Source organism: Protopterus annectens, chromosome 10.part0, assembly GCF_019279795.1.
Source record: "Protopterus annectens isolate FY-2018-M chromosome 10.part0, PAN1.0, whole genome shotgun sequence".
NCBI classification, from domain to species: Eukaryota; Metazoa; Chordata; order Ceratodontiformes; family Protopteridae; genus Protopterus; species Protopterus annectens.
In genome coordinates this window covers 272723846-272748793 of record NC_056744.1, presented here as the reverse complement: position 1 = coordinate 272748793, position 24948 = coordinate 272723846, and positions in this window count along the sequence as shown.

Genomic DNA, 24948 nt, shown 5'->3' with positions numbered 1-24948 from the left:
GGACACACTGTTTTGTTTGTACCTGTAGTCCTCACACATTACAAACCTCAGGCATGAGGTTTTGTAGGTGCTGACACACAGTACTGTATGTTACACAGGTAAAACTGATCTGGGTTGCCATACCTATGTGTCCTGTAGGTATGTCTGATGTGTGTGTGGGTATGCCTGTAACATGGCCTTGGTGGTATGTGTGTCACAGGATATATGTGCATATCTAGCAACATGTGCAGTGTATTACAGCAGTATGCCACCTATAGTGATGAATGTGCACATTTGTTACTGAGGGGTTTGCTATCAACAAATAGCGTGGTGTACTGATAGTACTTAAACTGTACTTAACATTCATTTCAATGGATGACAAATGTCTGCATGCATTAGCTTCATACACACCCCCTGTTGCTATGTGGTGCATTGTGTCACATAGAGTGTGCCATGTACTGTTGTATAGTCTTACATACTGATTCCGCTTTGTTGCTGTGCAGAACAATTTTTGGAATATAGTATGTGCCAGGCACTGTCAGGCAGTTGTGGGCTGAGCAGTCCTATGTGGTATGAAAGGTGTGTATCTACTGACAGCCAATAGGTTGCTATATATGGCATTTCATTGATGTCTGTACTTTAGCATGTTAAGTGTGCCACATGACATGCTCACAATGACTGTTTTATTGTCTTACAGGAATATGTCTCACAACAGGAAGCCTGCCTATTCCCCTGAGGAGGAGGAGGTCATCTATGATGCCCTGGTACAGCATTACAACTTGCTGTTTTCCAGATCTAGCCAGGACCAGCATGGATGCACTGCACTGTGGCAGGATGTTGTCCATTGGGTGAATGATGTAGGCATGCATAACTGGACTTATGAGCAGGTACACCATCACTGCAGTGATTTAATCAGACATGTCCGGCAGCATGCCTCCGATGTCCACAGACAACAGCTCGCCACAGGTGGTGGTGCATCAACACACCCCCCCCTCACCAGAGTGGAAGAGCTGCTCCTTAGCATGGTGACTCCTAGACAAGCAGTACAACAGATATGCCTCATCATGGAGGCCGGAGTCACCCAGCATGTAAATACAGAGTGTGCAGGTAACATGGTATATCTGTAGACTACTGTTAGATGAATTGTTAGAACATGCATTTACCAGATGTGTACTGTGTATTCAGAAGATGCAGAGCCTGGTGTCATGCAATACTGATACTTTGGAACATAATCTGTATGCCTGTGACTGTCACCTCTTGTACTACTGTGGAATTGCAAACACACAACAGCAATACCATAGTTGTTGACACTGACAAATTGTCCCATATCCTTGTAGGTCCCTCTGGTCTGATAGCAAGACAGCACACCCATTCTGGTGAGTGTTCTACATTTAATATAACATATAACATATGCATGTCATAGGAGACTTGTAGGCCATATACACATGTAAAACACCTACACATAATGCATGCTCCGCATGTTCTCTGTGGGACTATGTACATCCCAGTAACATGAGTATCCACCTCAAACACATGCAATACACAAAGCATCCCAACCAATTGTGGTACACTGTAGTGGACATTGTATAGGCAGAGTCAATACACATGCACACAACATACACCACTTTGTCATATGCAGTTAGTGTTAATTTGATACACATGGCGTATGTAGACACCTGCTGTAAGGTCATACTCCAGTATCCCAAATGTCAACAACACAGCACACATACTATACCTGGGGGTAGTGGACTATCATGGGGTGGTTTGACATGCTTCAACACACAACACATTCATGTGAGACAATGCTCCCTATTGAACACCATACATACCCATGTAACAACTGGCTGTGAAATGGTTAATGTAGCCAAAGTGGTGCAGGTCAGGTACAGTAAGATAGTTGCCAGTTTGACATACATTGGTGGCCTTGGTTGACCACATGATGCTGCCTGATGATGGCTCATGGTACTACACTACATCCAGTTACAGTAATTACAGTACCACACATAGCATTCATTGCTATACACCTGACAGTTGTGTGCATCCGGCCATGGTATGTATACCTATGAGTGATGGTGCACAGGACATTGGAAAGCATTCCAGACTTGCACAGCAATGTTGTGTCCATGTACACACATGCATCAAAGACATGTATACTGTTATCAGCAAGGACTCTCCACACTCGCACTGCATGCTTTTGAGCAACACACATCCTGCATGCTGACACGTGTGATAGGACACTTTGGCTTGTGATACTGTATTGCACCATCAACCACTAATGGATATGTTGCGTATTGCTGTTGGTGTGTGTGTGTCTCAACTTGACTGAGTAGTGTATGTGTGCATGTGTGCATGTGTGCATGTGTTCATGTGTTCATGTGTTCATGTGTGCATGTGTGCATGTGTGCATGTGTGCATGTGTTCATGTATGCATGTGCGCTAACATCCTGTACAGATTGTGAAGTGTGTTTCCTGTCTTCCTCTCATAGGTGCTGAGGTATTGGATGAGTGCAGCAGGGAACCTGAGGTCACTGCCACAAATAGTGGGCATGATGACACATGTGTAGTGGCACAGGCAGGTTTGTCAGGGTCTTTCGTTGGTCAGCCAATCAACAGTACACAGCTGTCCACCCCATCTATGTGCACATTCATACTGCCAATACATCCCTCAACACCAATGGCCTTAGCGGAGGAACAGCATACAGCAGGCACCAACCAGGATAGTGTGGTATCTATGGCACATGCAACCCCACACAGCAGCCATACCCAGACACCTGGAATGGTACCACATAGGCATATGTCCAGAGGTGCTCGTGGGAGCACTGCTGGTTGTAATGCCCCTGGCAGATGTGCCCCCACAGGTCTCACAATCTCAGCGATGTTCCGGTCTGTAATGCAGGCACAGGCACTTATTGAACGGTACACCAGGCAGGGACTAAGGGTGCAGAGGGCTCACAACACCACTATCAATGACAGTATCCGTGACCTTGCCGGTGCCATCCGTAATTACACCGAGGTCATTGATAGATGTTGGGGGGAGACACTAGATGTCCTCTGCAATGTAATGTCCATGTGCCAGGACAGTGCAGGGCAGCTGAGACATCGACGTGGACATATGCCAACAACATCATCAGCTGGCACTCATCGTGGACGACACACAAGTCCTAGCCACTCCCGTAGTGGCAGTACCAGCCCCAGCAATGTTGGGGCTGGGCTGTCAATAGACCGTCCTAGATGACCTTGTGCACGTGGCTCTTGCCAGTCCCAGCAAGGACATGGGTCCAGTCAACATCCCTCTGCCTCTGACGATAGTACCCATTCTGGCTTGGTACCCTATACTATCCATGGCACCCCTGGCAGGCACAGGTACTGTGTCCATGGCCGGAGGCAGTGAGCTGTACAGCCTGGCAGGTACAGTCCATGGCTGTCCCACAATCACGCGTATGTGCCAGCCACAAAGTGGAACTGTGTGCATGCAGACACACACACATAAACCAAACACCTAGGGCTAACACATACACACACACATTACACCAACATTGACCCATACTGTACTGTTGTCCCTCACACACACACACACACACACACACACACACACACACACACACACACACACACACACACACACACACACACACACACACACACACACATGTTGATTGAATTGGTCATTGTCAGGCTCTGGCAAACCAATCACACATCCTGTGCATATGATGAAACTGTTCCACCTCCTGTCATCTGTGACAATGCAGTAACAGGCTTACATGGGGCTGATGCACAGGGTGACCTAATAGCAGTGTAGCAATGTTAGCATGTTCTCAACAGTAAGGTGTACTGCTATCCATGTAGGTATATCTGAGCAGGCATGATGCATTAAAGCTATGATTATCAATGTAGTATTGTTTACAACAGTGTTAATTCCAATGTTGTATTGTCCGCCCATATGCCACTTGGCTGATGTGTGCAATACTGGCAGCATGTGTTGGTGAGTGGATGGTGCATGTGTGATGTGTGCAGTACAGATTTGCAGGTGTACATTTGTGAACATGGTGGAGGTGCACCATCTGCATGTATGTGCATAGTGGACACATGGGAAGGGTGACATGCCCTGTATTACACAGTGTTAACACTTCATATTTCCTATTGGTGGCCAGTATGCATTTTACTACACATATGTTACGACTTGGGTACACATGTGTGTATGACATGGTTTGCCACTATGCTGTGGGTGATACTGTTTATATTGGTCATTGTTTTGCATACTGGTAGTATACATAACCTCAACAGCCTGACTTTACCCTATGTTTAGCTGATGTCTTGACAACTGACACACAGATGTAGGATACACAGTAGCATTTGAGTCCTTCCGGTACTATACAATACCAGTAACCAGTGGTATTGGCCACCACACATTCCTGGGACCACTCCTGTTTGGCATGTAGACATCCCAGGTACAAGCAAACACACTAGGGATATCTCTGTCCAGATCTGGTAATGTATACAGTGGCCTACAATGTATTCTCCAGATGAGACACTTATCCTCCACAAGGGTATCATACAGACAGATACCTGTAGACCAACACATGCTGTAAAGCTATAAGCCAACTATAGCATAGTCATTCACATTTACAATACATAGTATCCTGACAGTACCACATTGCTAATAGCCCACAACATGTAGCAGGGGTACCAATGTGTACATACATCCACATGTTATGTCATCTGTCCTTTGCTATTCACATTTCCAAAGATATGCTCATGTCCCTCAGTGAATCACATAAGCATGAAGGGGTCTGTATGCATATCCATGGAGGTGTTGTACATCTGTAATGAATGGTCATTATTGACAGACTGTGTTGTGTTTGAACATGTCTGACATATACCCCAGGCATGAACCCTCACTCACACTATTCTATAGAAACTGTCATGGGTGTGTGTGACACAGATGACCTAGGCCACAGATCACTACAGTGGCTGGCCTTGACACATACATACATATGTGACCTAAGGTCTGAGAAGTAGCAGCACAGACTGTCAATGTTAACAGATGTATTCGTGTAGAAAGCAGGCTTCACACCTATGAACTCATTAAGGTCACGTGTACATATATGTATTTGCCACACAGTTAACAATTGAGGCCATGTGTACATATATGTATGTGCCACACAGATACCGGACATGTGCAATGCACATACTGTTGTTATACTGATATGTCATACAGTTGTAAAAGCAAAACCCACAACACATTAACCAACCGTGTCACACACACACACACTCAGCAATTGCAGGATTCAAACCCCTACCTAACTATGTTATGACACTAAAGAGATCCGCAGTAACACGACGCGCTATGTGTTTTACTGGAAGCTTCCATTTCCACTGCTGTATTTCTGGGATACTGACATCATCAGACATGCCAAATAAGAGATTACCTCTTTGAATGTGTTTTTACAGACTCCAAAAGGGGCACTCCTCTCAAAGGAAATCACACACACAGTGTTTGCAGGATTCAAACCCCTACCTAACTATGCTATGATACTACAGAGATACGCATTAACACAACGCGCTATATGCTTTACTAGGTGCTTTTATTTCTCCTGCTATATTTCTAGGATGCTGATATCATCAGACTTGCCAAAGAAGAATCTACCTCTATTCATGTGTTTTCCTAGTCTCCAAAAAGGAGCTCCTCACACAAGAAATCACACAAACACCTACACCCCCCCACACACACAGAGCAATCTTAGGCTTCAAACCCCTATTTAATTATGTTATGATACTACAGATATACGCATTAACACGATGTGCTATATGCTTTACTGGATGTTTTTATTTCCCCTGCTATATTTCTAGGATGCTGACATCATCAGACTTGCCAAAGAAGAATCTACCTCTTCTCATGCGTGTACCTAGTCTCCAAAAGGGGCACTTCTCTCACAGGAAATCACACACACACAGAGCAATTGCAGGATTCAAACCCCTACCTAACTATGTTATGATACTACAGAAGTACACATTAACACGACACACTATATGCTTTATTGGGTGCTTTTTTTTTCCTCCTGCTATATTTGTAGGATGCTGACATCATCAGACTGGCCATGGTAATGTGCGTGCACTTTGTTTTATGCAATCCCAGGAATGAACCATGTGGGTCAGCAGGTGTTAACAGCTTGAACAGGACTCCACAGTTCTTAGCTTGTGTGATCTCTCTGTGGACAAATTTCCATTCCTTCATATGACAATACATATTTATGCACAGGTTGTTGAATTTGTAGATACAACATGTGTCTGTGATGTTGATAAATGGCTACTCAGAGTCTATGTGGGACGTGTGTAGCTCCCTTCAGTGATGTGTGTCCTGGGTGGCTGCCTTGCAAACAGTCTAGCAGGTTTGGGAACCATGATCTGCCCATGATCATACCACAGTTGGTAGGGCTGTGTGTTTGTCAGCTTCCAATAGCTCTGTTTATTGACTTCAATCATGATGGACTCAAAGGCCTTGCAGATCAGACATCATAGGCTTATAGGACTATAGTTCCCATGGTCTGTTGTGCACCAACACTTGTGGGGTGTGCCATATGTTGCTGTAACACATTCAACAGTTTCAGATCCTGTAGAGAGGGTGTGGCTCAACAGACTGTTCAGGTGCAGGGACTGTTTGTTCTGTAGTTCACTTATGACACATATCGGGAAACAATGTCATCCAATTGAGGCCATGTTTTCAGCTTTGGAAGGAGCTGTTTACCCATTCTACATGTGATATCACCTGGTATTATGATAGGGACATTTGTCAGTGGGTGGTGGGTATATATGTATGGGCCTGTCTGACAGGATGTCAGCATTGTCAGTCAGGTACGGTTGGCTCTGACTCAGGACATATATGTGTGTACAGTGCTGTGCATGACATAGCTGAAGGAAGTGTCATGGTTCTGTCTGGACTCCATTGCAGATAATCTTTCAAAAACACCAACATACCTGAGCACTAAACCCCTGTAATACTTTTTTACACACTTAATGCCCTACTGATCCCTTTTGATCAGTCAACAGAGAGTATGCCATCATAATATCCTGGCATGTCCAATGGTTGGTTTCGTGTGTACTCTCCAGTCCAGCTGGTGGATATGGGACTTTTGAGGCAATGTTACAACTGCCTTATGTACACAGACAACCCTCACCTCCTCCCAACAAACTCAGATATATGTGGGAGATGCAACTATATAGACAAACGGGAGGCTGAGCTCTCTCGATCCATGACTGGCACAGTCTATCAGGTGGTGAAGGCAACCACACACACCACAACTCCGTCACACACAGACCTATAGCAACAGCAAACAAATTACATTATCACACAATTACATACTCAGAGGCTCTACATAATATCTGCCTAAGCAGCAGAGACCTCCTAAGCTGACACCCAGACAACTGCTACCCCACGACATTATCCACATATCACATGGTTCACAAAGTCAGTGTGCCACACAGTCACTGCCCTTAGGGGTAAATACACACCTAATACACTTGTAATCGATGACTCTATTGCCAGACACACTGACATCACACTCATCAGGCTGAACAAGGAGAAGGACACTTTGCGCTGTCTGTCGGGTGGCAGGTACTGCCACATTAAACATGCACTCAGGTCACTCCAAAGCAAGTACAAATATGGCTCCATCATTGTCCATCCTGGTGTGACTTACCTCAGATGTTCCACCCTGGACTACATGACAAGGGACATAGAGGAGCTCTGTGATCATGTAACCCTGGCCAGTATGACCCTGACCTTGTGTAGCATCTTACCCTCACCAAGAATGATGGCACAGTATACAAACAAGATGATCAATTGTAACAGTTGGCTAACATATTGGTGTGATTAAAAGGGGATCCAGTGTCTGTCAGCCTGAGATGACATGCTCGACATGCCACGTAGCTTCGCTATGGACAGCTTGCACCAGTCACCCCTGGACTTTCGAATACTTGCTAAGGCTGTTGCCACCCCCACAGTGCCTTTTTTGGGCAAGGCTCAAATGACAAACCCACCTCCATGGACAATACACAGTAAAAGAAAGTACGGGTAATGAGGCTCAACACCAGATGTGTAGACCACAGAATGCATGCACTCAAGACTCTCCTCAGTATGGTGAATGTCAATATCCGTGCAGTAACAGACACCTGGTTCAGGCTCCCAAATGCACACCAGTACTACCAGGTTATACTTCATACCATGCTTTTCGGCCACAAGACTCAGACCGACCAAGAACTTTAGGGGGAGTATCCGTATACATCACAGATACACACACCTCCAGGTTAGTAGCACTGCAGGAAGCAACAGAGACCAGACATGTGCAATGAACAGTGGGCAAAACTGCCTTTCAGTTTGTAGCCTGCTACATACCACCCTTCCGAATTCAGGAACCCCACTCAGCTGTCCTGGGAACACTGGAGGATATGACGGTCTCTACAAACACCATTATATGGGGTGACTTCAACTACAGAAACATTGACTGGGAATACTACTCAAGACACAACACCCTCACCCAATGGCTGCTAGAATTACTAAACACAAATGTTATGTCACAACTGGTCACCACACCCACATGAGGGGAAAACATATTTGACCTGATCATCACCAACATGGGGTTTCCATGTTCCACACCAGAGGTATGCCCTTCATTGGTAAGGTCAGACCATACATTTATCTCCCTGGACATCCATATCCCACCCCCATCCCCATCCTAGGTTCTCTCGGTGAAGTACTTACCAACAGCAAATGTCACACTTCTCTAAACACGGTGGTATCCTTCAAAGACCCTGGGGCAGAGGTAAGTACGGCTCAGACCACTGAATCCTTTACAAACACATTCTATTGACACCTACTGGAATGCATGGATCGTGCTATCCCAAATAAGAGCAAGACTCACTCCTCCAAAGGCAGGGGACCTGTCTGGTGGACCACGGCCATAAATAAGCTATACAACAAAAGGAGGGGGCTACTACATGATAGATCACAATCCCAATAAGCGAAGGCATCTCTGATCAGTACTAGCAAGAAGCTACATTCACTCATGAATTCATCTAAGACCCACTTCGAAAGGTAAATTGCACCACACACTGAGAACAATCACAAGGCCTTCTTTAGTTATGTCATGAACCTGGGTGCCAACTCCCAGATATGCTGTGTGTTACTGCGAAATGACAATACATACACTGAACCCACAGACATTGCCATCATCCTGGCAAACAGGTTCAGTGCAAATGTCACCCCCCCATCCCCCCTAATGAGCAAATGTCCATCCCAACAGAGTGTAGCCTCCCTGACATCACAGATGATCAGGTGAGTGCTGCCCTCTCCAAAGCAGACAACACAGCATCAATGGGACCGGACAGTGTCCCGGCCTGCATCTTATACAAGCTACATGACGGACATAACCCTCACGTGAAGTCACTGTTCAATATCAGACTTACTACAGGATATGTACCCAAGGAATGGCGTACAGCAACAGTGGTCCCGCTCCATAAAGGTGGTGCCACAACAGACCCCGGACACTATCGCCCTATAAGCCTATCTAGCCTGGTCTGAAAAGCTATGGAGCGTATCATCATGGTACTCATACACACAGACATCGGGAACCTACAGGCACTGGATCCTACACAATTCAGCTTTGTTGTGGGCAGATCTTGCCTCTTGAACATGGTCGACTTCTTTAAACAGTTACCAGGCCCATAGACGTAGAGAAGGTAGTCCACACAGCCTACCTGGACCTCGCATAAACCTTCACAACAATACCCCACTCGGGCATCATACATAAGCTCACCAGCTTAGATATCAACACATATGTCACAAGATGGATTGCTAAGTGGATCAGGGATAACACCCACATGGTATGTATTGCAAGTCCCATGTCTGACTCTACACCAGTTACACATGGCATCCCACAAGGCTCAATCCTGGGACCTGTGTTGTTCAGTATATATTCCTCTGATGTACAGGCTAACACAGAAGGAATATGGCTGACCATGTTCACAGATGACTGCAAACTGGGTGCCATATTTGACTCTCCAGCTGCCACAAGCATCCTCCAAAAGGGTCTCACAGAGATGGATAACTGGTGCCAGAGCCATGGCCTACAGCTGAATGCCATTAAATGCATAGTCATCCCCTTTGGGAATCACATAGTGCCCACACATTACCACATAGGTGTTAATACATTAAGTATGATAGAAGTTCTTAGGGATATGGGGACATGAGTAGTTTGTAATCTTGCCTTTGACAATCGCATTTCCCTAGTGGTTAGACAGACATTCTATATAGCCCTCCCTATCGCAACAGGTTGCACATCTAGATCAAGTAAAGTCATTGTGCCCCTATACTCATGAGGCCCATGATTGGATACAATGCCTCATTTGGGATGTACCTTACCCGACACCTGCAGCAACTGTATTGGCCACAAAAGTACATCACCAAGTGGATCTAGGGACTCACACAGATGCCCGGTGCAGTTCGGCTAAAGTAACTCCAGCTCTACTCAGTCGCTTACCACCTACTCGGATGCGATCTGTGCCTGTTGTTTACAGCCATGTCCAACACAGAATTAATGGACATGCTCCATCTCAGGATATCGGGATCCCTTAGAGCTACACGCTCCAGGGACTTACACCTCAGCACAGATATTTATAGGACATACTGGAGGGACACATTTCTATCCCAGATGCTCCCCTCACTCTGGAATGGGATCCCAGTCACGCATAGGCTGAGCCCCCCACTGACCCCCTTCAGGAGGCATATTGACGAGTGGATGGGTGATCGTATGTTTACCCCTGGAATCTCTTCTGGGTCCCTGCTGGACAGAGGCACAATAAAGCAAACGTAAAGGACCTATCTTGTGTGATCTACTATTCACTGGCACAGTCTACTAATCTAACAGGGCTGCAAAAGCCAAACACACTCTGGCTAGGCTTATACATGCCGTAGGGCAGATAGGCTAGTATCAAACTATGCACCTATGGTAATGTTCAGGCTGCACATAGGTTATAGATGATACTGATTGCAGGTTTTTCTTCTTCTTTGCTTTAACACTTTGTACGAAGAACCTAAGTATCTGCAGAACATATTTTATTATGACAGGGTTCCAATATATTATATATGTGTCTGTTGTCATATAACTGTGTGCACATGGCACACTGGTGAATACTGAGAGGTTCCTGTGTTAACACATGCAACTGCCGGATATGTGTGGCCCACTGCTATACTCAGAACTGCTGGATATGTGTGTCCCAATGCTATACTCAGACATGGCCTAAGTGTGTGAGCATGCCCAGTCTGTCCTTTCAGTGTTTTGTTGCCTGACATTTGTCTCATTTATTCACGTGTGTGAGCATGCCCAGTCTGTCCTTTCAGTGTTTTGTTCCCTGACATTTGTATCATTTGTTCAAGTGTGTGAGCATGCCCAGTCTGTCCTTTCAGTGTTTTGTTGCCTGACATTTGTCTCATTTATTCAAGTGTGTGAGCATGCCCAGTGTGACCGTTCAGTATGTTGCTGTCTGAGGTTACTACATTTGTTGATGTGTGTGAACATGACCAATATTAACAATTATACTATATGTGTGTTGAAAATCAGGTTCTATACTTAATGCAGGGCTCACCTTTGTGTCATAACTCGACAGGGATTATGCTGTGCCTGCAGAGTTTCCATGAGATACGTTGCATAGACTTATCGACATGTCTTCATACAGGCTGACCAGTGCAATACTGTCGTGGTTTAGTGGTTCAGTAGTATGACTGTAGTGCGCTGTATCCTGGGTTTGAGGCTTCTCACTGCTTTATATTTTCATACTGAGCAGACCAGACTGCTTAAGGGCCAGTTGAGCAAATATGAGCATGTTGGCTTTTGTTCAGCAATGCCCAACGTAGACCAGGCTTGTCCAACATTGCTCAATGTTAACCAACATTACAGAACATTGCCCAATTTTGCTCAACATTGACCACAGCTGTGCTAGTGTTAGTGTGTGCAATTGCTTTACATATACTAAATGGTGGTGAAAGCTGTTTAGCACTGCTTTATATTGCTTAACACATGGCAATCATGCCTCAGGTGGTGCTGCAGGGCTGCCTATGTCGGATGCACATACTGCACTCCCTATACATATTTAGAAACAGGTAGTGTCAAGTTAGGCATCCCTTTTACTACTTGTGCGAGTCAGAGAGAGGTATCATTTCCAGGGTTCCTACTGAGACAGTGTATGTGCTATGCATTGCCTCTTTGCCAAGGCCAAAGCATACTGGGCACGCCTCCTTCTGCCTACTGGGGCAGGCTCAGGTTGTTCCTCCTCTATGTCACGCTCTGCCTGTGATGGTCTTGGCAATGGTGGGGGGCTGTTTGGCCCAGGCCTATGCTGCTCCTGCTGCAGCTGTTTTTGCAGGATCATATTATGTAGCATGGCACATACCATGACAATTTGGGTACATGTAGTTGGTGAGTACTGCAAGGCTCCACCAGATGTGTCCAGGCACTGGAACCTGGACTTGAGCAGGCCAAACACATGCTCAATTACATTTTGTGTTTGTGCGTGTGCCTCATTATGGCATTCCTGTTCAGGTGTGTGTGCATTTCTGATGGGTATCATCAGCCACGGCTCCAGTGCATAGCCAGCATCCCCCACTAGGTGACCATGAGGGATGTCCCCATTGGCAAATGTCTGGTACAGCTGCATCAGATGCCAGATATGGGAATCATGGTAGCTTCCAGGGCAGCCAGCACACACATTCAGTATTATGCCATGGACATCACACACGACCTGGCAGTTGATGGAGGGGAAGCCCTTGCAGTTGAAGTAGACCCTACCTCGCTCACCAGCTGGTGCTTTGATTCATATGTGCATGCAGTCTATTGCACCCACTACCTCTGTGTATTCCGCTATTTGCTGGAAGAGACGCATATTGCTGGCCAATACCTTACGGGAATTGGGAAATATACATGATCACTGACTTGTGCTGACATGGCATCCAGGAACTGGTGCATTACCCTGGATGCTGATGCCTGTGATATCCCCATCATATCACCAGTTGGTCTCTGGAAGGTACCTGTTGCTAATATTCTTAGGCCAACACATACCTTGGTTTCCACTGGTATGGGTTCCCCTCTGTTGGTTCTGTGTGTGAGGCATGGCCTGTACAGCTCAGCAATTTGCTGCAAGAGGTCTTTGTCCACTCTATAGTGCTCCACTATCTCCAGCTCATGTAGCCCCTGGTAGGTTACCCTGAGCCTGTACACTCTTCTCCGTCTCCTCACTGTGGGTTGTCCAGCAGCATTCGCATTGTCACCACCCTCAGCATGTTGCATATGTCGCCTTATAACAGCAATGGCAGCCCCTAACATTTCTTTGTCTCAGTAAAGCTTTTTCAGTTTTCACTTCTATTAGCTTACTGCAGTGTTGCAGTGTCTCTTGAGAGAAACATAGTGGAATGTTATTTGCAGAGTTTTAAGTGATGGGCTGGGCTAGTGTACTGCCTGTGTAATTGCCTGATTCTGATTGTTTTCACCTGCTAGCTCTACTAGTACTCCCTGGTTAACTTCCTACTATGTGTTGTGCTTCCTTTTCCTTTTCTGTTTTCTCAGGGGGGCAGTGCTGCGCACACAAGCGCAAACACATGCACACCAGCTCACACGTGCGCACACATGCTTACACTGACTAAAACTTGCTTATTCTTGCTAAAACGCATGCACACCAGTGCAAATGTGCTTGCACAACTCTAAACAACCTTAGACATGCTTACTCCGGCTTAAACGCGCGCACACAGGCGTACACACATGCACACAGTCTTACTTGGATATACAGTCGTGCACCTGTGAGCAAACACGTTGCAAGCGCTTGTACAAGAAACTTTAGTGTTATCCATGGCATACACCTTCAATTTCTTGCCTTTACCTAGCCTACTTCTTGACACACCTCTTCCACTGATGTATAAATGACAGCTGATACATGCCACTCTGCTCCAATGAGCTTCACTTCTTTCATACATACCTCCCTCATGATGTCACCTATCTTCTACTCTGTTACTCCCCTTATCCTACTCCTACACTCCACTGAATGTGCTCATTTGCTATGTAAACTTGCGATTCACTATCCTAACCCTCATTTGCATAGGATTGCCTACTAATGCTTGGTTACATCTCTTAGACTGAGCTTCCCCCCTTAGCAACCTCTACTCGGTAGCCATGTTGTCTTCAGCCTGCCATTCCCTTGCATTGTAAATTAAGAATTACAATAAAATCCACATTTGTGGATTTTAATTATTGGTTTTCTGTTTTTTAGAGTGCAGCACATTTGCGAGGCACTGTGCTACTCTTAAACACCGGAGATCTCTTCTCCCTCCTCTCACCCTCCTATCCTTCCTTGAAACTGTGAATAAAGCTAGAGATTCTGGACTCATTGTATCTACCACTCTTCTTGATCTTTCTAAGGCCTTTGATACTATCTCCCATAACCTACTTCTTACTAAACTATCTAATCTAAACCTTTCTCTCACTTCACTCAACTGGTTTAACAGCTATCTGTCCAATAGACAACAACAGTCAAGTGGAAAAAAGCTACTTCCTCCTTTCTAAATACCCCTACAGGTGTCCCACAAGGCTCCATTCTGGTCCCCCTTCTCTTTAATATTTTCATTAATGACTTTTACCACGCTATCCCTCAGGCTAATATTATTCAATATGCAGATGATTCCACAATCATCTGCGCTGCCTCATCCATACCAACTCTACTAAAGCTTACCCAGGATGCCTTCTCCACCACTGAAAATTGGATGAAAGACAACCATCTAGCTCTTAATGCTGCTAAAACCAAACTCATGATATTTAAACTACTAACATCGATTGTAAATCATTCTCTATCTACAGCCAAAATAACATCCCCCTTGAGCTTGTATCACAAACCAAACTATTAGGAGTTCAAATTGATGACAAGCTTAAATTCCATTCCCATCTACTACAAAACATAAATAAAACCCACCAAAAACTTGGCATGCTCTACCATCATAATCGTTTCCTCAGCTCAGCTACCAAGATTACTCTCTCAACTACATTTCTGTTACCCTCCCTTCTCTTTGGAGCACCCCTTCTTACTAACCTACAATCTTCCCTCAAAACCAAACTATCCTCTTGTTACAATAAAATTGCCAAATTTGCCAATTCTAACAAATCATCAACACAACACTGTGAACCACTCTACAAACTGAAATGGTTAGAACTACCCAACTACCTCTCATATACCCAACTCACATATGCTCACAAACTGATTTTCCAGCCATCCCTCTGTCCCCCACTCTCTTCTACCTTTAAAATGCACCACACACAAAGACATCTAAGATCAAACAATCAAAACCTCATAGAAATTCATAGACCCCTCCACCCTCCTGGACAAAACCTCCTGTCCTTCTTACTAGCACACTTATGGAACTCCCTTCCTCCCTCTATTCGTACCATTACAAGCCTCCCATCCTTTATAAAATCACTCCACTCTTATCTAACCTCCACATGGAAATTCTCCTGCTCTCACCCTTCATAACCTACTATTTACTCTAGTAACTTTTTCTCTTCTGACTGTCTAAACACCAGGCAGCATTACTCATGGCCTACCTGTATACTACTCTAACTCTGCTCAAAAAAAAAATGATAGATATATTGTTACTCTTATTACCTGTGTTTTTAGCTGTCTCTGCATGTTCAATTACATAAACTATACAATGTTTAACCCCATGTAATGTATATGTATATCCTCATCTTTGTTTAATCTGTATGTGGAGCTTTTCTTCTCAGGACTCCATTGAAAATGGGTTCTTCGAGCCCAATGGACTATCCTGGTTAAACAAATGCAAATAAATAAATAAACAAATGCAAATAAATAAAATAAATAAATAAGATCTAGATAAAAAAAAAAATATTTTATTTTTATTTTGCATTGGTGAATATTGCCAATGGCCGTATTTTTGGCCATTGGCACGCTTCCAAAACTGGATGCATCCTTATTTTGGAGCTGTCACGGCTCCGTTTTGCAATTTGCAGAACTGTACTCAGTTGTCAACTGAGTACATTTCTGCAAATAACACTACTCTTACTTGGACTGGTCCGGGTTTCCTGGATCGCAAATTTACCTCATTTGCATAGCTTTCACCTGCAATTGAGGTAATTTGCATATCCAAGCCCTGTCCCTGTAGTACTCCTTTTGGGAGCTCTGTTGCACGCCCCTACTGGCTGTTCCTGGATCGCTCGGCGGACATGTTGGCTGCATGGAGTCTTACTCTACTCTTAGACTCCGTACAAGCCTTCGTGAATCCGGCCCATATTGTTTTCACTAGTAATTTCATCAAAAACCCTCACAGGGTGATCATTTTCCAGTGGTGCATCTACCCCTTGGTTCTGAGTTAATACCTCTGATGTCAATGGAAATATTGCTGTTTCATCATCCCATGGTGTCCCCCTCCCCTCCCTCCCCTCTGAGGTGGATAGTAATATTGAGGGTCCCTCTGGTTCATTAATCTTTCTGAACGCCGGGGAGGGGGAAAATCTAAAGGGTCTAATTGACTGGTGGCATCACCCACCTCTTCTTCATCAACAATATCTAAACACTCAACATTTACTTCATTCCTCTCCCAACTCTTAATATGTTTACTATTTTCCTAGGTACAGGATAGCATTGCCTCTCTTTATACTCCAAGATGTCCCTGTTCAGTTTTTAATCTTCCTGTTAATATTAACTGAACATGATACATCTATCTTATCCATCATAGCAAAATATTTATTTCTCTCCGCTTCAACAGTATGTAACAAATTATTTGTAATACAGTTGTTTAAATGTTCTATAACAGTAATGAGTTCATCCATTTTAGTTTCATTACATGTAATAACAATCTTGACCACATCAAGCCCACATCTATTAAAAATCTCCACGAGGTCATTGTAGAAAACAGAACTATTATCAATGTTGGTAAATTTAAACACTCTCAAACCTTTGGAGACAATTCCCCTTCTCAAACACTCCCCTAGGTACTCATTATCAGTTTTGAGAGCCTTAAACTTTCCCAACACATTGGCTAGTTTATTAATGTTATTTCTGTATGTGTCATTGTTTGCTTGAACATTAGTGACACCCGACTCAAAATTAATGTTAAAATTAGTATTAAGCCACTCAGAGAAATGTCTTCTCTGTTGAGTCCCAGATGCCACTTTTAAATTATTAAAGTCACCTTTATTTCTTGAATTGGAAACAATCATGAAACATATATAAGAAACATATAATAAAGTATAGTTTGCACAAATGCCACAAAGTTGGCACTTTTGTCATTTTTTTTCTTTTACAGAAATCAGCATGCACAGTAACAAGTGTAGCATGTGTAATGCATATTCCTGAAGTTCTGAATCCCAAAAAAGGAAATTATTAAGTAAAGCAAAAATACATAAAGGAAAACAAGTACATTTTTTTTTTCATTTGAATGGGCTATAGACTAGCAGCCTAGTACCATGAGCCACACATTAACTGTATCCCCTTATGTAGCTCTTACTCTAACCCTAGCCCACAAACATTTGTACTCATATTTGTCAAATTAGATTCTTCATCAGCCATGTTTTCTTTCATTTAGCACTCTTTCAACTTGTCATCAGTTTAGGCAAGTGTGTGTGTGTGTGTTTGTGTGTATGTGTTGCATTTCTGCATGTGAACTGCCCCTTATGGGCAAATATGTATTGCAGCAGCTGCCTTTCAGCAGAGTTGAGGAGAAAAATGTAATAGTGATGATAATATCGAAGAAGAAAGAAACAACCACAGGCACACAAGTCATGCTGCAAAATAAAGAAGAACAGTAATACAATACACACACAACACACATGGATAAGTGAATATGAAAACCAAATATTACAAGTGACTCTGTCTGCCATCCCTTTAATTTTATCATATACTAGGATACAGTCATTTCATATAATGAGAAAACTTCCATTAGGTATTGGAAGGATGGATCTGCACGTATGGCAAAAGTATAAAAGGGAAACAGCAGAATTACACATTCAGAAATATGGTCTACCTAGCAAAAATATACATTCAGCAGTTAAACAGCATTAATCCCGAAGACACCACAGTAATAACACTGACAGACATCCAGAGGAACACGTTGAGTTGCCCACTCAACTTGCCCCCTCAACACACACACACACACACACACACACACACACACACACACACACACACACACACACACACACACACACACACACACATAAAAAGAAATGCAGAAATGTGTGACACCAACATACAACATTGGTAATGCAGATGGAGAAGAAACTGTCAAAACAGGTATATGGAAAACAAATATGTGGAACAAGGGCACATTAGACAAGATTATTATGAATAATCATATCTCGTTTAATGAACATGTGCTTATTTGATTACAAAACATCTAAAGGTTTGTGAAGTTACAACATGAAACATCAATACCCCCAATGTTGCAAAATGAAAGAACATTTTTCTCTTGACAGAGTCAAGCTCCCCATACTCTGCAACCATGACAGTCAAGCATAGGAAAACTAGATGGCTGCTCAGGGTACCATTCAGTTATGGGTACCTCTCAATTGTCCAGGTTTTTACAGAATGTCTAGATTTTTGCCTCATATTTTTGATCTGCACATCATTTGAGATTCTGTAGTAAATCATTCAGCTCTGAAGTTACTAAATAAAGACAGTTGAGATTTAGCCTTCATATCCTTAAGTAAATATATACTAATGCAAACCTTGTTATTTAAGCAACATTTTAAGTTTATACAAGCTATATTGGAATTCTGTCCCTGAATTTGGGTTTTTTGGCTTTTTTTCCCAGATTTTTTTTGTGCTAAGAGGTCGAGAGGTATTGGCACCTATACATGTCAGTGGTTCCATTTTTGCCAGAATATATTGATTTCAAACTTAGAATGCTGTAAAATCCCAAGTAGCTCTTTTACCTTTTTGATTTCTGGAGTTTTGAGTGCCATCATATCATTAGGCCGTGACATTACTGACATCCTCAACATGGTGGTCAGCAGAGCTGTGACTGAAAATGTAAAGGAGTTGAATGGGACTCAGCAGCAATCAGTTAGAATTCGGCTGTTGTATTATTGTAAAATCAGTATTTTTCCCACTGCATGTCATCAGATGAACATAAAGGGATGGCTACTATTTAGTAGCAGTCAGCATTAGGAGAAAGGTGGGACCAACAGAAGAAGAGTAATTTAATTATCTTTACAAATCCACAAAGAAAGCCAGCAGTGAAACTTAAAATGTGTTTTTTGTTCAGAGTGATACAAGAAAGAGGCATTTTCTTGTGACCAACTTGAAATGTCATGCTGCCAGAATACAGGAAAATAAAATAGCCATCAATATTATTACACAGCTGTGCTGAAATGCTGATTTGCTAAGTTTAACTCATCAGACTTTAAAAGACAGCAATGTTAGACTGTCTGGTGAAAAACAGGATTGATAAAACTTCTCATTAAAATGTATTTTCAAAGCAATGGCATGATGAGGCTTGTTTTTCCTGTAATTTCATATTGTAGAAGCATTTCTTATCATTATAGTGATGAGCTATTGGTTTGAAAATATTGCCAGTCAACATGTTTATTACCTGACTGTCTTGCAAAATACAGAAGTGCTATCACAGTGTGTTGATAAATATACTGGCATAATGCATCATTATCTGTGTTTGACAAGGATTTTCTTGGTCTATGTCCTGTAAGCTAAAGGATAAAAATCAATCCTATAAAGTTGAGCAGTAACTGATTTTTTTTTCAAAAATATTTGTTGTTTATGCTAATAAATTTTTAACAGTCAAAGCAAAAACAGTTACCTAAAAGATAATGCCCAACCATAAGAATGTGAATTCTACACATAGTAAAGGCAATAACATATTTACAAAATATTAGAAACTATTTACACAAAAACAGATTGCCTGTAATATATACACTATATACAATAAAATGCCAGAAGCAAATAGATGAGCGTACAATCCATTTAATAATGATAAAGAGAGAATAGGATTATAAAAGGGTATTTAATTTTAATAACAACATAGCTGATTATTTTCAGTGATTAAATATGTATAAAATGAATAAATTATAACTCTGGAATAAAACCAAGGAAAGTCAGTGCAGTAGATAAAGCGATCAAATATTGGAACATTTATACTGATAGTTTATACTGTAAAAATACATTCAAACAAATTATTCTAGTAATTCTTGCAATAGGAGCATTTCGAAGGATTAGAGAGAAATAATTTATGGGTTAATATGCACTTTACAGTCATTTGTTTGAAACCATCCCATGTAAATTTAGATCAATCCCTCCAATTTGGGTAAAGAAGAGTTTAACCAGTGAGAACAGTGTGATTATTATATGAATATCTTTTTGAGCTAGTCCATTTGGAGGATTTGTAAAAGAGTAAATTCCCAAGAAACTGTAGCTTTTTAATAACCCATTTTTACTAGTTTAACTTTTAGAGAACACAAGAGTTTATATGATGGTTTATAAAACCATAATATACAAAACAGATCAGATTTGTAATATTGACAAAGGGAACAATCTGCTGAATGGTTCAGGGGTAAAAAATTTTAAGCATAACTGAGGTTAGATATGCATTGTTATTTATCACTAACTGTGTATAGAGGAGTTTTTATAAGTAAAAATTTTGAAAATAGATTAGCTGATTTAGGTTGGTGATTATATGAAACTGCCGGTTTATGTTGGTCCAGTAACTGGAAAAGATAATGGATTCTTGAAATCTTGATGATGTAAATAATTTATATTTATTTAACAGCATTTCTTTTCAAGATGAAAGATTTCTATAATTATTTACACAATGTTATATTAGCTTCAGTTATATTAGAAAGAACAAACAAGTGACCAGGAAGCCAAAGACCACAACAAATGAATTAAACAATGGTAGAGACCAATCCAGTTCACAGTTGTTGTAGAAAGAAACAATCCTTTATTGGTAAAAAACACTGCAATTCACAGTTAAGCACTTTCGTCCAAAAATAGACTTCTTCAGAACCATGAAAACTCCTCTAAGCACTGATTTCAAAAACTGAGAGAAGTAAAACCACACCCTCAAGAACTCTCAATCAACAGACAGGCTGAACAAAGCGCATGAAAGTTCTTAAAGGTGTACACACACCAAAATACATTTCCACATTAAGCCAAGTATGACTAGCTAAAAACAAATCTAGAATGCCAAAATACTACAAAAAACCATAATAGTCATAAAATTTTGCTCAAACTATGTTGGCTTTTCTTTTAAGTTCACTAGCTATGGAAATATAGTCATTTAATCCAGGTAGATTTGCTGCATCTAAAGCCAAATGCCAATAAATCTCATGATGTAAAAGTCTGTGTTCCCAATCATCAACAAAGGTAGCTGTTTTCACCTGTTCAAACCCCAAAAAGTGAACTTCTTGAAATTAGAGCATGTACAAGCATGGCTAATCAAAGCACTCTTCATGTCCCTCTTGGATATACAATAACAGTGTTGGTATATCCTTTTGTTGAATGCATTTTTAGTCTTACCAATATAGAACGCAGGGCATGACATACATTTCACCAAACAGACTATGGTCTCTGATCACCAACTGAACTTGCAACAGATGTTCATATCCCTAATGTTTTCCTTTATGTCACATTCATAGCTGGTTTCACTATAAGTGCAATGATAGCAACACCCACATTTTGTCATATTGGAAAGAGTCACTTTGTCTGGAAGCAGACAGTTTCTCTAATAACTGTTTTATATTAGGCTTGTTCTTAAAAGTGAATGAAGGGAAATTAGGAAGATTTTATTTAAGTCCCTCATCAGAATATAAGATGGCCCAATTTCTCACCACCACTTTTTGGATGTCTTTAGAATGCAATTAGTAATGTAAAATTATACTGGGGTAGCCAAATGCATCCATACTTTTGTTCAACTTCACTTTTGACTTAATAGTATCAAGACCATGCCTAATAATAGGCATATAACAATTATCTCTGTCTGCCCATGCACACTTCTGAAGATCATCAGGAAGAGTTCCAAGATACCCTCTTTCGAAAATGTAGATTTGAGGGTAAAAACTAGGTTAAAGGTTTATTATCATCAGATGTCATGCAAAAAATCATGATAAATTGTATTTTCATAATCCCGTTCTTTTGATGGAAAGGGTGTCAGGTGGTATACAACAAAAAATAATTACAGAATGTGAGTTTCCTGTAAATATACGTGTCCATACCACCATACTGGTCTTTCCTGATTTTGATGTCCAATAAGTGGATCCTAGCTACGTCAACATAGTGGGTAATTGTTAGAAAAATATGTATTTAAATATATGTGAAATGCTAGTTTAAAAGCAAGGTAGTTTATAATGCATTTTATTCTATTAATCATATAACAGAAGGGATAAAATTCATGTGTAAATGCAAGTAGCTTCTGAAACTGCAGTGTGCTTTGACCCCTGACCCTGGCAGCTGCCAGCTCAGCAAGCTTAATGTTATGCTTTTCATAAGTGATTATCTGCTGGGTCAGGAAATTAAAATGTGTAAATCTTCCGCTCCTTCCTGATAAGATAACGTGTCCTTGTAAATAATTAAATCTTCCTTTCCTGATGTAGTAACTTGTCCCTGCAAGATAAAAACACAGCTGGTGGGAAAGTGAAACAGTGAACAAACAGGTGAATTTAAAGTCTGAATCTGCTATTGTATTCGAACTGATATGAGACCTTTAAGAAGTAACTTTACAGAATGACATTATGACTGGCCAGCTGGATAGCAAGTCCGTATTGTATCTAAAGGAAACATTTTTTTAAATGTACTGCATCAGCATTATTAGATGAATAGAATACTGTTAGTAAAAGTGATGTAGATGCCTTGTGACTAACCACGTCAGTAAGGTGGGCATAACTTGAATGTAAACACTATAAAATATTCTGTACTTCCTGCATCATGTCAGACAAAATTCTGTACTTGTATGTTTTATTTGCCTCCTGGTTTACACTAGTAAACGTTTGAATCTGAACCTCCTGAGTATTGAATTCTGATTTTTTATTTAACAGTTTGGTCCTTTCGAGACAGAATTCCCTTGGTAAGCTGCAGATCAGAGTGTATCGGTGGTCGAATACTGCGCAGGAGAAGTTACCAAAATGGTTCTTCTTGAGTGAAAAGACCTCCGACTGAATTGTCGTGTGTAAAGAGGCTGGCCACTTTCTGATCTGTAGCTGAAGAGCGGAATTTGACCATTTTCAAGACCAGGAGGCTCAGGTAGGAAGAATTTGCCTTTTTTCTGTTTTAGATCAGGGACTAGGTTACAGTATATTGTTGTCAAGATTTGTTTTGCAGATCAGGGACAAAAGGAAGTACTGTATATTTTGTCATAGATCAGGGTAACAGAATAAGGTAGACAGTTATTCTAGATAAACTGTAAACAGGAACTAAGAATTTGATATCACGTGATAAAAAAGGGTTACATAACATTTTCTTTGACATGGGTAATCAGTGCACTAAAACCTCGCGAGATCCGCCTCTAACCGAAGACGCAAAATACATGCAATTACAGCGTGCTGATAATGTTAGGTATTATACAAAATGGGTTAACAAATATGAATTTGATGGTAAACTAGATAAACTTACACTAGTTAAACTCCTTAAACAGCTTAAATCTGATGCAGGAGGTCAGGGAAAAAAGCAACTCCAACTAGGCATACCTCAAGCACACAGGTGGATTGAGGAAGCAAATCGTAGGGAACAGAAGCTTAAAAATTCAAAAACATTATTTTTAGACAAAGAGGATAATAACTTGGTAATAGCTACACCTCCTCCTCCTTTTCCCTTACCCCCTCCCTTAACCTTTTCAGGATATGAAGCGAGTGGACAGGCTGGTCTGCCTCCGCGTTATCCTGAAGTTTCAGTAAGACCACAACCATTTGTTAGAGATCCTATTGAGACTAGGTCTCGAACACGTAAAACACATAGGGACACAGAATCATACCAGATAGAGAGGAATCTACAGGATGAGAGTGAGGAAGAAATATGCTCACTTATAGAAGTTCCAAATCCTCAGGCAGGACAGGAAGGGCAGGATCCAACATTCTTTGTATCTAGACCATGGACACCGGAAGATATCCGGAAGGCTACTGAGGAAATCCCCCATCCGAAAGTTAATTTTACGAAATTTTTAGAAGATTTACAAGGCATGAGGTTAAGTTACACTTGAATGGGAAAGAAGTAGAAAAAGTAGTAAGACAAATTATAGGTCCAGATTGGCACATGATTTGTGGCACCTGGAATCATTGTAATGCAAAACTTAGGCCACTCCCACATAGTGACGCAGAGTTAGACAACAGAGTGAAAGGTCTGACAGACAGAATCTTTGAGAAATGGAAACCTAGAGAAGACTGGACTTGCATTAATCAATGCATACAACAGGAAAATGAGACAATAGATGGATACTATGCTAGATTATTAGAATGTTTTAATAATCATAGCGGTATGTCGATTCCTGAGAACCAAATGAATGATTCCCCATATGAACAACAATTAAAAAATGCATTTTTGAAAGGTTGCATTGCACCTATTAGTAGCTTCATTACAAAGCATATGATAAATCATCGAACAGGGAGGCTACAAGCCTTACTCAAATACGCTAGACATGCTGAGAGACATTTTAATAGCAAAAAGAAAAAAAGGCGCAAGTCTTCACTGCTGAAGACGGAGCTGAAGTATTTGTATTACAGTCAGGTAAAAAGGGCAAGAAGAATGCCCAGGGAAACAAGCAGTCTGACAAACGATCAGAAGATTTTGAAGAGAGGAAAAAGAGAGGTGAATGCTTCAAATGTGGGAAAAAAGGGCATCTAGCAAGGGATTGTAGGCAAAACAAGAAGGTAATTACAGAAGATAAAGGAGATGAGGACTGACTATATGATAGTGAGGATACAT